This window comes from Emys orbicularis, chromosome 24 (assembly GCF_028017835.1).
Source record: "Emys orbicularis isolate rEmyOrb1 chromosome 24, rEmyOrb1.hap1, whole genome shotgun sequence".
Classification (NCBI taxonomy): Eukaryota; Metazoa; Chordata; order Testudines; family Emydidae; genus Emys; species Emys orbicularis.
This window is the reverse complement of record NC_088706.1, coordinates 15,263,941-15,281,279: the sequence shown is the minus strand read 5'-3', so window position 1 is coordinate 15,281,279 and position 17,339 is coordinate 15,263,941. Positions and strand designations below refer to the sequence as shown.

General features: G+C 44.9%; 1 protein-coding gene across 1 annotated transcript in view; it reads right to left on the bottom strand.

Annotated features, from left to right (window-relative positions):
* The window catches only part of ELL (elongation factor for RNA polymerase II), an 85,038-nt gene that overhangs the window by 44,945 nt on the left and 22,754 nt on the right, over positions 1 to 17,339 (bottom strand). The gene's annotated exons all lie outside the window — the stretch shown is intronic.

The window sequence follows — 17,339 nt, the reverse complement described above, 5'->3', positions numbered from 1 at the left end:
AAAAAAACCACCAAATATATGGTTTGCATTCCCTGATACTTCAACCTTTGATGGCACTGGAGGCTAAAGAAAAGTCAGCTTGAAGTCATTACTTAAAAGATACTAAGATTGAAAAAAATATTAATGTATATAACTACGAATTGGTTTGGAAAGCTTGTGTAATCGGTGTAGGTTCTTTTCACTTCCTAAACCCCAAAACATTTCAGTGCATTTTAATGCAATATATACTTGCCAATAGCCCAGCAATCATGCTCTATTGATAGGGTAGCAAGCATGTCTGATTAATGAACATATTTCGGTGGGGAGACTGATTTCAGTATCAGCCTTCCAAGTGATGAAAAGCAAGTACACCTCTACCCCGATATATCACAAATTCGGATATAACGCGGTAAAGCAGTGCTCCGGGGGGGTAAGGCTGCGCACTCCGGCAGATCAAAGCAAGTTCAATATAACGCGGTTTCACCTATGACGCAGTAAGATTTTTTGGCTCCCGAGGACAGCATTATATCGAGGTAGAGGTGTAGTTACATATACCTTGACTATGGCCATTTCAAAGGAATGAATTCCATTAGGATTTCTCTCTGAATTGCTTTAACTTGTCTGATGTGACTGGGTGCACACAATAGGGGAACGCTTTCTGTGCTACTTCCATGTACCTGGGACATCCCGACATTTCACAGACTTCAATGATTAATCGCCCCAGAAATATGCATACGTAAGAGGGTGTGCCTCGCTGTGAAAGAGTCAATGGCTTCAGAGTCTAGTAAGCAAAGTTTCCCTATTGAATTCCATAAGGGATCTTTCCAACTGACATCAAATTATTGTGACTTAGCAAAGAAAACCTCTGATCTAGAAAAAAAGTCTATAGATAGACAAACAAGCTTAGAGCAAGATGAAACCCACTGGGTGTTTCACTGCACATCCATTATGATTTAAGTCATTAACATAACTTCCAACAATGTAATCAAGTCAGGTACCCACTATCACTAAAGAAAAACAGTGGTCTTGAAATCTGGAAAGCACTCACTTTCTGCATTGTACTGAATACTCTGCAGACATAATATAACTTCATAGTGAAATGATAAATGTCTTTCATGCACTTCATACAGGGTTCACTAAATTCTTTAAGTACCACGACACTGCATACCACAGCACACTGTTTATAGACAGACTGGCCAGCTCTTGTTCCTGGTGTCAGCATGTACTGTACAGTGTATGTCCATAAATCCATATGACTGTAATTAAGGGGACACTGAATTTGAAGGCATTTTAAAGAACACTCACTGCATTGCATAAGAGCATTGCATTTTTGTATCTAATTATAGATTTAAAATCATCTGCACTTAAATCTGGAAAATTACTTAAAAAGCAATCACATGAAGTCCAGACGTATTGTATGCAAATCATGACAAATTTATAAAATAAGTTCTGTGATTACAAATGTACCTATCCAACAAGCAACATTCACTTTCACACCACTGCAGAAGTAAAAGATGATTTATGAAAGATCCCAGGGGAAGGAGTCTCATGAATTAGGTGACAAGCTTTAGCTTTATTTTACAGGTTTCAGAGTAGAAGCCGTGTTAGTCTGTATCCGCAAAAATAACAGGAGTACTTGTGGCACCTTAGAGACTAACAAATTTATTAGAGCATAAGCTTTCGTGGGCTACACTTGAAGAAGTGGGTTGTAGCCCATGAAAGCTTATGCTCTAATAAATTTGTTAGTCTCTAAGGTGCCACAAGTACTCCTGTTATTTTTACTTTATTTTACACTGTACTTTCCCCTACCCTCGAAAGTTTATCTACTGTTCTTCCCTTCCTACACCCAGAGGTTGGCGATTTCTTTGATCGCTTCGTTGGTGATGAAGTCTTTCCATCCAATGGCCAGGATCTTTCATAGGCACTTATTTCTGAAGGAGTCTAGTTTTGGTCCAACACTTTGGTAGATCTCTAGCTCTCGCAGCCGTATGTTAGCACTGAGATTATGTTTGAATTGAAAATGCTCAGTTTTGTTCTGACATCTTTGATTTCAGTTTTTTTCTAGTATCTCTGATTTCCATATGTTGAGTTAAGTAACTGCTGTGGATGCCTTTCCTGTCTAAATGTTGCTTCCTTCTTAAGGTCTCCATTGGTTAGTATGATGCTGCCCAGGAACTGTTCTACTTTCCTTTTGCTTTTGCCTTCTACTGTGATGATGATGCTTGACATCTACGTTTTGAGGATGTTTGTTTTGGTGCACCTAATTTTGAGCCATGCTTGGCCTACTGTTTTTGCCATGTTATCTGTCTTAGAAGCTTTAGGGCAGTGACGCTCTGTAGTGCAACCTCACTGGCAAAGTCTAGACCTTCTAGGCATTTGCTATCTACTCACATTGCAAACATCCTTCTTCATTACCAAGTCTATGGCAATGCCAAACAGTAGACATAACACACTACATAGTGTTATTTGCTCTGTTTCATTATTGTTTCAGATGCCTCAAAATAGGAACTACAGGCAATGATAAATGGATTGAAAGTTTATCAAGGTTTCACTCTTTCCACAAAGACTATTAGCTACTTCCCACAGCAGTAGACCTTGATCCATAAGACAGGTGTCTCCAAGCCACATCCTGCATTACAGTAACAGTGAGGTAGCTATTTTGTGCTCTCTCTAGTAAGATCACCATTAAACCAAAGCTGTACTAAATCATGGTTATGGTCCTTTCTATAGTAGTAGAGTTTTTCTTAAGAGTGAGGGCCAAGAAGTCAGACACTGGAGAGTTTGTACGCAGTGTAGTTGGAGCCATGTCGGTCCCAGGATACTAGAGAGACCAGGTGGGTGAGGTTGGGTCCAATAAAAGATATTACCTCACCCACTTCGTCCCTAATTGGAGGTCTTATAAGTTTAGGGACTAAATCATCTACTAAAGACTTAGACATAAGCACAGATTTCTCACACCATCTAGGATCTGAGCTAGGGAGCAGATTGTCTCAAGTGTAATTTTATTTTTGAAAGATGTCCAAGAAGCCCTACTAAGCATTTACCTAGAATGAGAAATAAGATATATTTTTCTTAATTCATCCATTCCACTCAGGAAATATGATCCTTCCCACCGAGGCTCACAGGTGTCACCTCTCTCCCAGTTCCCCACAGTTAACACAAGTTATTAGCCAACATTAGACTAAAATGAAGCAGGGTTGTACTCTGAGAAGGTGTACAGAATTTTAAGAAAGAGTTGAAGACTTGATCAAGCAATTCAGAATTATGAATAACCCACAGCTCCAACTTCAAATTTGATGCATGTTCTATTTCACAACCTCCAAAATCAGTGATAATCCTGCCACTCTGATAATCTCCAAATTTCACTTATTTAAACAGTGAACTTTACACCCCATCACTCACTTGTTCCCCAGGAGACACAGCCTGTCTCTCCGTTTCCAATTTGTTAACTGCTACTCTCACTGCTCCTGCTCCACATCTCAGTTATCAGTGATGTACAGTAGTAAATTTTCAAATACAAAAGCTCTAGACTAGAGGTTTCAAACTGCTAGTCTGCAGGCCAGATTCAGTTTCTGCAGAACATAAGCATTCATTTTTTCGCTGTTTCTAGGCATTATGGTTGCACAGAAAGCCTTTCAAATGTCATTCAAAGTAGCAGTCTGAGGGTATGTCTACACTACGAAATTAAGTCGAATTTATAGAAGCCGGTTTTATAGAAATCGGTTGTATACAGCCGATTGTGTGTGTCCCCACATAAAATGCTCTAAGTGCTCTAGTCGGCGGACCGCGTCCACAGTACCGAGGCTAGCGTCGACTTCCGGAGCATTGCACTATGGGTAGCTATCCCACAGTTCCCGCAGTCTCCGCCGCCCATTGGAATTCTGGGTTGAGATCCCAATGCCCGAATGATGCAAAACAGTGTCGTGGGGGGTTCTGGGTACATGTCGTCAGGCCCCTCCCCCTCCGTCAGAGCAACGGCAGACAATAGATTCGCGCCTTTTTACCTGGGTTACCTGTGCAGACAACATACCACGGCAAGCATGGAGCCCGCTCAGCTCAGCTCACCGTCACCATATGTCATCTGGGTGCCGGCAGACGTGGAACTGCATTGCTACACAGCAGCAGCAGCTAACTGCCTTTTGGCGGTAGACGGTGCAGCATGACTGGTAGCCTTCATCGGCTATCTGGGTGCTGGCAGCCGTGGGGCTGGCAGCCGTAGGGCTGCATTGCACCAGCCCCTTGCCTTTTGGTAGAAGATGGTATATTATGACTGGTATCCGTTGTCATCGTACTGCAGTGGCTGTCAATCATGGGCATCTGGGCAGACATGCTCAGTCCTATCGAACTGTCTTGATGATGATGGCTATCAGTCATAGTATGCTATTTTCTGCCAAGCGCCCAGTATTTTCTGCTAAGCACCCAGAAGAGGCCGAGGGCAATCTGGGTGCTGGCAGACGTGGGGCTGCATTGCTACACAGCAGCAGCCCCTTGCCTTTTGGTAGAAGATGGTATATTATGACTGGTATCCGTCGTCATCGTACTGCAGTGGCTGTCAATCATGGGCACCTGGGCAGACATGCTCAGTCCTATCGAACTGTCTTGATGATGATGGCTATCAGTCGTAGTATGCTATTTTCTGCCAAGCGCCCAGTATTTTCTGCCAAGCACCCAGAAGATGCCAAGGGCTATCAGTCATGCTGCACCGTCGTCTTAAGATGTAAAAAATAGATTTGTTCTGTATTCATTAGCTTCCCCCTCCCGCCGTGAAATCAACGGCCTGCTAAACTCAGGGTTTTGAGTTCAATCTTTGGGGGGGGCCATTCTGTGTGACAGTTGTTTGTGTTTCTCCCTGATGCACAGCCACCTTTGTTGATTTTAATTCCCTGTACCTGTACGCCATGTCGTCACTCGCCCCCCCCCTCCCTCCCTCCTTCCCCTGGTCCGTCAGATACTAGTTTCGCGCCTTTTTTCAGACCAGGCGCCATAGCTAGCACTGGGATCATGGAGCCCGCTCAGATCACCGCAGCAATTATGAGCACTATGAACACCACGCGCATTGTCCTGGACTATATGCAGAGCCAGGACATGCCAAAGCAAAACCAGGACCAGCCGAGGAGGCGATTGCAGCGCGGCGACGAGAGTGATGAGGAAATTGCCATGGACATAGACCTCTCACAAGGCACAGGCCCCAGCAATGTGGAAATCATGGTGTTACTGGGGCAGGTTCATGCCGTGGAACGCCGATTCTGGGCCCGGGAAACAAGCACAGACTGGTGGGACCGCATCGTGCTGCAGGTGTGGGACGATTCCCAGTGGCTGCGAAACTTTTGCATGCGTAAGGGCACTTTCATGGAACTTTGTGACTTGCTTTCCCCTGCCCTGAAGCGCCAGAATACCAGGATGAGAGCAGCCCTCACAGTTGAGAAGCGAGTGGCGATAGCCCTGTGGAAGCTTGCAACGCCAGACAGCTACCGGTCAGTCGGGAATCAATTTGGAGTGGGCAAATCTACTGTGGGGGCTGCTGTGATCCAAGTTGCCAGGGCAGTGAAAGACCTGGTGATATCAAGGGTAGTGACTCTGGGAAACGTGCAGGCCATAGTGGATGGCTTTGCTGCAATGGGATTCTCAAACTGTGTGGTGGGGCCATAGATGGAACCCATATCCCTATCTTGGCACCGGAGCACCAAGCCACCGAGTACATAAACCGCAAGGGGTACTTTTCAATGCTGCTGCAAGCCCTGGTGGATCACAAGGGACGTTTCACCAACATCAACGTGGGATGGCCGGGAAAGGTACATGATGCTCGCGTCTTCAGGCACTCTGCTCTGTTTCGAAAGCTGGAGGAAGGGACTTTCTTCCCGGACCAGAAAATAACCGTTGGGGATGTTGAAATGCCTATCGTGATCCTTGGGGACCCAGCCTACCCCTTAATGCCATGGCTCATGAAGCCGTACACAGGCAGCATGGACAGGAGTCAGGACCTGTTCAACTACAGGCTGAGCAAGTGCCGAATGGTGGTGGAATGTGCATTTGGACGTTTAAAAGCGCGCTGGCGCAGCTTACTGACTCGCTCAGACCTTAGCGAAAAGAATATCCCCATTGTTATTGCTGCTTGCTGTGCGCTCCACAATATCTGTGAGAGTAAGGGGGAGACATTTATGGCGGGGTGGGAGGTTGAGGCAAATCGCCTGGCTGCTGATTACGCACAGCCAGACACCAGGGCGGTTAGAGGAGCACAGCAGGGCGCGGTGCGCATCAGAGAAGCTTTGAAAACGAGTTTTGTGACTGGCCAGGCTACGGTGTGTGAAACTTCTGTTTGTTTCTCCTTGATGAACCCTCCGCCCCCCCCCCCCCCCGGTTCAGTCTACTTCCCTGTAAGCCAACCACCCCACCCTCCCCTCCCCCCTTCGAGCACCGCTTGCAGAGGCAATAAAGTCATTGTTACTTCACATTCATGCATTCTTTATTAATTCATCACACAACTAGGGGGATAATTGCCAAGGTAGCCCGGGATGGGTGGGGGAGGAGGGAAGGAAAAGGACACACTGCAGTTTAAAACTTTAACTCTTATTGAAGGCCAGCCTTCTGATGCTAGGGCAATCATCTGGGGTGGAGTGACTGGGTGGCCGGAGGCCCCCCCACCGTGTTCTTGGGCGTCTGGGTGAGGAGGCTATGGAACTTGGGGAGGAGGGCTGTTGGTTACACAGGGGCTGTAGCGGCGGTCTCTGCTCCTGCTGCCTTTCCTGCAGCTCAACCATACGCTGGAGCATATCAGTTTGATGCTCCAGCAGCCGGAGCATCGACTCTTGCCTTCTGTCTGCAAGCTGACGCCACCTATCATCTTCAGCCCGCAACTTGCTCTGTTCATCCCGCGATTCAGCACGCCACCTCTCCTCTCGTTCATATTGTGCTTTTCTGTAATCAGTCATTGACTGCCTCCACGCATTCTGCTGTGCTCTGTCAGCGTGGGAGGACATCTGGAGCTCTGTGAACATGTCATCACTCTCCTGAGGATAACAAAGAGCGATAAGGAATGGATGTTGTCTGCATGCCAGCAAACACCGGGACCATACGCTGCCATGCTTTGTTATGCAATGATTCCAGACTACGTGCTACTGGCCTGGCGTGGGAAAGTGTCCTACCATGGCGGATGGGATAAGGCAGCCCTCCCCAGAAACCTTTTGCAAAGGCTTTGGGAGTACATCCAGGAGAGTTTTCTGGAGATGTCCCTGGAGGATTTCCGCTCCATCCCCATACACGTTAACAGACTTTTCCAGTAGCTGTACTGGCCGCGATTGCCAGGGCAAATTAATCATTAATCATTAAACACGCTTGCTTTTAAACCATGTGTAATATTTACAAAGGTACACTCACCAGAGGTCCCCTGTGTGCCCTCAGGGGATGGGAGCACGCCTTGGGTGAGTTCGGGGGTTACTGGTTCCAGGTCCAGGGTGATAAACATATCCTGGCTGTTGGGGAAACCGGTTTCTCCGCTTCCTTGCTGCTGTGAGCTATCTACATTATCTCCATCCTCATCTTCCTCATACCCCGAACCCGCTTCCCTGTGTGTTTCTCCAGTGAGGGAGTCATAGCACACGGTTGGGGTAGTGGTGGCTGCACCCCCTAGAATGGCATGCAGCTCCGCGTAGAAGCGGCATGTTTGCGGCTCTGCCCCGGACCTTCCGTTTGCTTCTCTGGCTTTGTGGTAGGCTTGCCGTAGCTCCTTAATTTTCACGTGGCACTGCTGTGCGTCCCTGTTATGGCCTCTGTCCTTCATGGCCTTGGAGACCTTTTCTAATATTTTGCCATTTCGTTTACTGCTTCGGAGTTCAGCTAGCACTGATTCATCTCCCCATATGGCGAGCAGATCCCGTACCTCCCGTTCTGTCCATGCTGGAGCTCTTTTGCGATCCTGGGACTCCATCACGGTTACCTGTGCTGATGAGCTCTGCGTGGTCACCTGTGCTCTCCACGCTGAGCAAACAGGAAATGAAATTCAAACGTTCGCGGGGCTTTTCCTGTCTACCTGGTCAGTGCATCTGAGTTGAGAGTGCTGTCCAGAGCGGTCACAATGAAGCACTGTGGGATAGCTCCCGGAGGCCAATAACGTTGAATTCCGTCCACACTACCCCAATTCCGACCCGCTAAGGCCGATTTTATCGCTAATCCCCTCGTCGGAGGTGGAGTAAAGAAACCGGTTTAAAGGGCCCTTTAAGTCGAAAGAAAGGGCTTCATCGTGTGAACGTGTCCAGGCTTAATTCGATTTAACGCTGCTAAAGTCGACCTAAACTCGTAGTGTAGACCAGGCCTCAGTACAAAAGAGCTCTGGGGTGTGAACTATCATCAAAAAGGGAAATGTACTTATCTTATAGTAACTGGAGGTTCTTTGAGATGTGTGGTCACTATCTGTATGCCACTGTGGGTACACATGTGCTCAACGTGCCCAGAGCTGGAGAATTTTGAAAGCGGTGTCCGATGGTCCACACTTGTGCCCTGGCTCACCTCAGGCCTCTGACCAAGGAGATAAATGACAGATCAGACCGACTGCCTCTCCAGTTCTTTCTCCACCATGAATCAGAGAAGATCCGACGCAGAGGGGAAGGAGGGCAGACAGTGGAATACAGATGGATTAGACAACAAATCTCGAAGAACCTCCAGTTACAATGCTGCTACTGAGGGTGCCACTGGAAGAAAATCACAACCCGAAGATGGAATGGGAGACAAACTCCTTCCAAAGGATGGCTCCCTGGTGGAATAACCACCTCTCTCAAAAGGGAGGGACCCAAAGGAGTGGGAGACTCCAGGTTTGGAAGAGCGAAGATGACCTCAGGAGGAGTGTAGGTCTCTGTTCTTCCCAGCATGAGAAGAGTCCTGTCTGCCTGAACCGCAGGAGCTGCAATAGAGACAATCTGTGCCACAGCTGCTGAAAACGAAGATAGAACTGCGGATGATCCGTGTTCTCAATCAATCAATCTTTGTCGGTGCCAGCGGATCCCAGGTTTTTGCTTGGGAAGTACCACAGGCACAGGCACCAAAAGATTGTGATCCGGTGTCAATGGAACACTAGACTGTGGGCTTTCGTATCGTGCCTCAGACTTAGGACATCCTAAATTCTCTTGAGCTGAGCTAGTGCTTGTTTAGGCAGGGCTGGATCAGACCTGCTTGAAGTGGATTTGGAGGAAGACTTAGCCTCATGAGTATGAGAATGCTCCCTGCTCTCCCAACAAGACCCGGCCAAAACTAGACTCCGCTCCTGATTTGGACCTTGTGGCAGGAGGCACTGTCTTTGCTGAGTCAGGCAAATGTACAGGGGAGTGCCCGAGTCTGGGTCCGATTGCTGCCTCATGGCCTTTTCCATTAGGTGCTTCCTAAGGCAAAAGTTCCCACCCTTCCCAGCCATAGATAAGGAACGAACTAGCCCTTACTCTTATAGGAAGAGAGTGGAAAACATGACCCAAGTGTACCCTAAAGGCCCAAAAAAACATAAGGCAAGTAATTCTATTTGTGTAAATCTCATGACTTATGCTCCAATCCTATGATATACTCAGCACAAGCAGACCCCTGTGCCCCACTGAAGTCCTGAAGAGAGTAGTTTTGATTATCTACTATTTATTGTTTTGTTTCAAACACCTCACCCCAGTCTTTCTGCAGAGTGAAACTACATGCAGCAAAAACCAAAGCAAAAACATCCAAAGGCTAATTGCCAAGGAATCATAAGAGATCCACATCTCAGAGTCCCAAAGTTCATTAAGAGTTCTAGTAGCACAGCATACAAATCCCACTGGTAATATCTGTAAGGAACGTACTACAGGAACATCAAATGGTGGGTGAAGAAAATTCAAGTTCACTAGTCACCAGTTAATTAAGTTAGCATCTATAGCTCTGAAAAGGGCATAGACATCTTTCATCTCTATTTAGCCTATCCCAAGACATTCCAAAGTCTGACTGCATAGAGACACCATCCATCCAGAAGGGCATATTGTCTGGAATACTGTCAACTCACCTATGCTTTTAAAAGTGAAATGTACCACCTGTCTATTACTTATATTATTAAAATGGTGCCTTCTTGCAAGCCAGGGGTAGTAGCACCTACAACCCTCTGACATGACCAAGACCCCGTTTTGCTAGGTGCTTTACGAACACATAATAAAAAGACACAAGAACAAAAAGTTCACTTGGATTGCGAAGTGTTAATCCACCATAAATTAATAGTTTAGAAACCTATACTGTTTTCCTTGCCCCTCAACCACATACTCAAACTGTATTGGCATAGTGAAGATTCCATCTCCTCAGCAATGTAGCACCTTAAATTAGATGTGCTACTTCATTTCTGTTCCTATTAAAAAGTTCAAACTGACGTTTTGGTCAGAGTGCCAATATGGAGTTAAAGGCACTTAAAAGATTTTAAGCTTCCAGAACTATGGCTTTAACTTGGAGAATTTCAGCACTAACAGGTTCAAAACAAAACAGGTGCCAGCTTTTGTAGCCCTGTGATTTTTAAAAAGACCACTACCAATACCAGCCCACTTGAGTCACACGAGATGGTTACACAACAGTCAGTTTAGGGAGTAAGATTTACAACTCCTGTGGAGCAAGTTAGGTTTTGTACTGTGAGCGCGCACACCCACACACACCCCGTCCCTAACCTGACAATAGTGTGCATCAAACCCCCAAGCAACTGACTCCCCTGTCATCAGGATATCACTTCACAAAGAACTCTCGAGCTAGCTCAGGTCGAGTCTATTCTCTCACGCATGCCCAGATACAATGATCTCTTCTAATCCAGGTTAAAAAATAGACTGTATTGGAAAGCCAGAACTGTATTTCTTTACATGATCCTTGGATGGAGAATTCATTTGAGTTTAGATTCTCAATTGAACATAACTGAATCCCTTAACTGTGAACTGCATTACAGGAAACCTGTTGTCACTTCACTTCCCCATCACACAGTAGTTTGAGAGATGTAGGAACTTCCTGCAAGACACACTCAGGACTGCTATACTGCTAGGACTCTGGAGGCAGGACTTCAGAAGGAGAGAGGAATCCTAATTTCTGTAAATGGACAGGTTTGGAATTGACCTCAAGTTTTAAATGCAACTTGCCAAAGGACTTTTTTTTTTTTTTTTTTTTTAAACCTGCCCTTCCCGCCACCCCTACCCCCTTCCTCAACCCTCATGAATAAAGGCAGCCTGGAAGATTGGTTTTTTTTAACCTTAGAAATATCAGGAACATGAAGTCTGGCCTTCCCAGGGTTCCATTGGAGACATTCCTGGGGTGGGGGTGGGGGAAATCTCACACAAGCCCAGTGGGAGCTCTCACACCTTACTTGAGGGGATGGAACGCTGAATTGTCTGAAACCTGAATTGTCAAGGTGTCTTTTCACCCAAGGGTTCATTAAGCAGCAAAATTTAGATGTTAAGAAAAAACAGTAACAAAGATTTAAATATGCCTCCTTTCTTCTGTTGAGCTTTCAGTCTCTTCACTCTTGTGATGTTATAATTTCGTTAGAATTCTGTTAGAAATTGGTTAAGAGACAACAGTAATTAGAACTTCAAATTAGCTTGAGAGGAGCCCAGTGTAAGACACCTCCAATCTATAAGAGACAACAATTAAATTTACAGTCTGATGTGGCAATAATTAACACGTATCAGAACAAGAGATCTTCAGCCACTGAACAGATAAGAGTTTTGCTTTACCAAGATCCTCATACTGCACTCAAGGACTGGGCTTGCTACCCATAGAACATGTGCTTCTGCCAAGTCTAACCATGAAAAATAACTTGTGAAGACAAACTAAAAATCACTATTTTCCCCTCAGAAAGTCTGATAGTAATTAAAGGATCATTAAATATACTGTTACACCACTGAAAAATGAAAAGGTTAAAAAGCATCATTTAGAACAATCTCGATGCAACAGCTACATGATCACCAAGCATCTTAAGCTATGCTACGTGTACAACAAAAAGTAGGTCACTAAATCAGATTCCTGAACTTCTGGGCAGCAGTTTCCAGAATTTGTTTCATTGCTCTGAATCTTGCTGGAAGAACCAAACTGGAACAATACTTTTAAGCTTCAACCCATCACAGATAGAGCTTAATTAGGATTAGTCTTACTAACAATATCCAGATTGTTAGTTGGGGGGAGGGATAGCTCAGTGGTTTGAGCATTGGCCTGCTAAACCCAGGGTTGTGAGTTCAATCCTTGAGGGGGCCACTTGGGGATCTGGGGCAAAATCAGTACTTGGTCCTGCTAGTGAAGGCAGGGGGCTGGACTTGATGACCTTTCAAGGTCCCTTCCAGTTCTAGGAGATGGGATATCTCCATTAATTTAAAAAAAAAAAAAAAAAAAAAAACCCTTCATAAGATTTTGTAAAAACAGTTTATTTAAAAAAAACAAAACAAAAAACAAAACACCACCACTCTTCAGCCAGTTAAGATCAAACTTCAATTGCAATATCAATAAAAAAGTTATGAATTCTCGGTGGATGTTGTCATAAGTGAGGTTACTATGGTCAAAGGTAGACACATGCTAGTGTTAGCTTTAATCTTCATCCTTTTGACATTTCATACACTTGGAATTTAGAGCTTCCATTTTGTACACTTATCAGTTTATGAAAATGTATATATGAAGTTTGAAGTGGATCTTAAATACTGCTAATTAGAAATATATTCAACATTAACAGTATGTGGTAGGAATTGAATCTATTGGTTGGGAGCAATCTAAATGCAGGAAGTTATTTCACTAAATCCCACTACTGTTTCTTCTCATTTTCTATTCTGGAAAGCAGTTTACTTTGAACAGCAGCAACTCAGTTTCTCACAAACAAAATCTGACGAGCTATTAAGGAGTTTCCCAAATTGTTATGAAGTACTCTCAGAATATCACTTTAAAAGATGCTACAAAAAAATTAGTAGCCAAGGGTTACTGCACAAGCAATTTTATCCTCTTAAATGGTATCTCATAGCAACTGCCAATACTTTTTTCCAAGCATTTACTAGAAAAATCTAAATGTATTCTGTTTTTGGGGCGGGGGGGTTGTTTTAGAAACTACAGTGGATCTACTCATTATGACTCCAATCCAGTAAGACACTTAAGCAGGTGCCTAACTAAGCACGTGAGCAGTACCACTGCAGTCACATTACTCGGTGAGTCAAAATGCCTCAAGACTCTTGCAAGAAGTTTCAGAAGCTATACAGAAAATGGAGAACATGAACAGGCAACGAAGGGAGTTGTATCTTTCAACAAGAGGCTTGTCAGACCTGATGTGTGGAAGGAGGATTTGTGTCACAATCAAGAATCTAGGGAAATGGAATGCGCTCCAACAAGTGGAGCAAAGTCAGTATTGGGAATGCACTGGCATGAAGAGATTTCAGAATGAAAGTCAAACCTAAAGCTGAGCTTCAGACAATGCACACACTGAGCTAATGTAAACAAAGTGTATTAAAATGAGCCAAGCGTGCAGCACCACGGATAAAAAGGAACATGGTGTATTTAAGTATGGAATGTTTAAACAGGCCCAGCAGTACAGTTCCCTTACTAAAAGTGAATTTGTCCACTGCTGGTATTAAAAAATGCATTCGAGTTTGCCATATAAGTTATGTAGTCTGATTCACATATGTAGTTCAAGACTTTTCCCCTAATCACGTTTAAATCTAGTTTGAAGTATAACTGGATGATCCCAAAACTTGTAGAAAGGACAAGAGTCTGGTCCTTCTAGTTATATCTGATACATACAGCTCAAGTTAAGCAGTTTGTATGCGTGGGACGCAGGACATAGATCTGTCATGCTACAGCAGATGAAATATAAACGTGTACTTAAATATGCACCATAGATCCGGTACAATGGGTACTTCAGCCTGCTTGCAACTTGGGGCACAACCAGACCTCTCACTCACCGGCAGCAGAGGACCACCCTGCCACTGAAGCTCCCTCCAGTTGAGACAGATTCCATAGCCAAGATAATTCCATTCTATTTTCCTAAATTACAGATTGTATTCAATATACTTTGAGGAAAGAGTATGATTTTTCCTAATGCAGACCATGTGAAATTCCCACTACTGAAACAAACCCAAGTGTCTGGACATCAGTTCTCATCTCTATTTGGGATGATCGGTATCTCCTAGGCAAGAACCTTATTACTTGGAGTGTTCCTATTCTTCATCATTCTATGGTCCACAGATCAACAACAATAAAAATGGGATCTTCACACCCTGTACCTCCAGGGTGGGAAGCAGGTTTATCCTTAAATACAGGCATCTAAATGAGGTATTTTATATATCCTCCATCTTCATCTGGGTACTAAGGCATGGAGAAGACTTCTACCAAAAATATGGCTTTGGCTGAAGACTAGATGACTGACAGATTCTTGGTAAATTTATGTACTGACAGACACCTAGCAGATCCCAGTACAGGAGAATGTACTTCTCTTCCCTTAGATGGTCAGTGGTCCTAAGGTGTGGACTTTGATGCTTATCAGAAGGAAGAATATTTCTTGAATTTACGTTGAGAATGAATGCTGTGATAGCTGGGAGATCTGCTTGTCTTAATTAAAAGCACAACACTAGATGTCTCATTTCAGAAAGCTCCTAATTTCAAAACTTGTCTGACTGGAGATCACTATCAGGAAGTCTACTTTGATAGCACAGAGAGATTCCGTCTGGATAATTCTGTAAGGAGCAGAATGAGGTTCCAAGATCATGCATAGGGAAGGAGGCACCTGAGCTCTGCAGTCCAAAGTGTGGCTGCTCATTTGGGCTCTAGGGACTTAGGCACAATCCTCCATCTGGTATGCTGCCCTTCCATTATCACTCATCTCATGAAGCTGCTTACCCCTTGAGGCAGTTTTTCCAACCCTGCCTGGTGTCGGCACAGCTCCAATGAAACACTTGATAAGGGGGTGAAGCCAGAGACAACCTCTGGCTCTTGGCCTACCTCTTTCCTTGAAGCTTGTAGGGACAGCAGCTGCTTCAAATGCCTCAAAAGGAGAAACAAAGCTGAGAGGGCAATCTCCCCAAAAGGAAAACGCAGTCCTGGGACACCACTGGGAATTAGAGACACGGAGCCCCAACGGTTATCAGAAATTTGAAATAAAACTTTCCCTCAGAAAAAGCCCTGCAGCAGGCTGCTGGGGAGACAACTAAAACACAGGGCAGAGGCAGCAGGTTTGTATAATTTTGGTGGTGCCCAGAACGGGTCCAAGTACCCCCCCCCCCCACACACACACACACACACACACCCCTGCCTAAGGCTCTGGGAGGGAGTTTGGGTGCAGGGTCTGGGCTGTGGCAGGGGGTTGGGGTGCAGGAGGGGGTGCAGGCTCTGGGAGGGCGCTTGGGTGCAGGGTGCAGGCTCTGGGCTGGGGCAGGGGTTTTGGGAGGCGGTTTGTGGGACGGTGGTTGAGAGGGAGTTAGGGTGCGGGCTGGGGAAGGGGGTTGGGGTGCGGGAGAGTGGTGCAGTGCTTACCTCAGGCGGCTCCCAAAAGCCACCCGCACCCCCCTCTGGCAGCAGCTCCTAGGCGGGGGGGGGGGCAGAGGGGTGTCTGCGCACCGCTGCCCGCAGGCACCACCCCCGCAGCTCCCATTAGCCACAGTTGGCAGAGTGGGCACTCGGGGTGGGGGCAGCATACGGAGATGCACCCCCCCCCTCCCCCAAGGACCGCAGGGACATGCTGGCCACTTCCGGAAGTGGAGCGAGTGGGCAGGAAGTCACCTTAGCCCCGTTGCGCCGCCAGTGGTGGCTAAAGTAACCATTCTAATGGAACTGTGGATCTCAGCACAATAAGGAATTGGGAATTAAGTGCCTAAATAATTCATTTTATTTTTTGGAGAAGCTGCAACTTGGGAGGCTTGTACAAGCAAAGGGGAGAAGAGTATGTCTTGGTCATGATCTCAACAGTAGGAGAAATGAATGCATCCCTACAGTCAACTGAAGAGATAGTCTTGTTGGGAACTAGAGAAAGGGAGGACTTTAGAAAGGTTTCATCTTGAATTTTAACTTTTTTAAAAAGAGCTCTTTAGGTCTAAAATTGTCCAGATGCCATCAGAACATTCTGAAACCAAGATACGGAGTAAACTTCTTGAAATTTTTCTTTGAGGTTGGTTCTATTGCCACAACTTGTTTGATATGTTGAACAGTTTCTACCACTTTGAAGAGTAAGTGGATTGAACAAAATGGGTGAAGGGAAGAATTAGCTGTGAAGTAGCCTCAAGTTTACTGTGGTAAGTGGCCGATTCCTTCCAACCCCCATCTGTCTGATATGGAGGAGGTCCAATGGAGGCAAATTAACAATGCAGTCTTCTAAGCTCCGTAGTATTCCTGTTTGATAAGAGGGTTTCAAAAAGAGCTCTAACACTGGTAATTAATATTTGAATGCAATATTACTATGATTTGTTTACAGAATGGTTTTAAGTTACATAAACCTTCCCTTTAAGCACAGTGAAAACTGTTTTAATTTCAATTTCAGTGCTGGTGTAACTTCACTTCACTAAAGGCTCTTGTTCTTGAGAGAATTTTCACCTCGCTGCAGAGCCACACTGTGTTTTTACTTACACTGTATGTACAAAAATAAGCCTTTAACACCCAAGAGAACAGATGCCTCTGAGACATGAGATGTGATATTCTGAACCTCTTTTTAGCACCAGCAGACAAATATTGTGAAAGGCACCTTTGGTAATGAAATCAACTCACTGTACACCATAGTTAAAATCCAGGGACTTGGAGTAGACATTACTTGCAACCAAAAAAGCTAAGGCATTAAGAAAAAAACAGGATACAGTCTTCCAACAAAAAAAGGTGCACATAGTAAGTACAGGTCAGGGGTGTCTTTCAGAAGGAGAGCTGCAAGAAGTTCAATTCCTTACAGAAACATTTTTCAAAATAAATGGGATTTGACTTTAGCACATGCTAAAGATTATGCAAGTAAACTAAAATAACGCCGGAGATTAGGCACTTACTAAACAGCCGGATTTTCACAAGTGCCAAGTGTGATGGATGTGGAATTGCTATGTAATCTAATACGGAGATGTAAGAATTTTATGTACACTATATGTGACCTGGTCAGTGAGGAGAAATTATAACCCAATATACAACAATATTTACTGGACGAATGTATTGATCTAGTTTATTAGGGAGCTGTAAGAAAAACAAACAGGGATCCAGATAAGCAACCTCCGAGCAGAAACTTGAGAACAATTACAAGACAATATGGGAAACTATTAGCTCTGCAGATCCTACATCATGTCTCCCGTGAAGATGCAAGCCTTCTTTTGCCAAGCTAGAAACCCAATGATGACGAACACTTAACAGTTAAAAAGTCCTTTTCGGGAGAGGAGAGGTCAATTGTCGGGGGACAGGTTGATAGA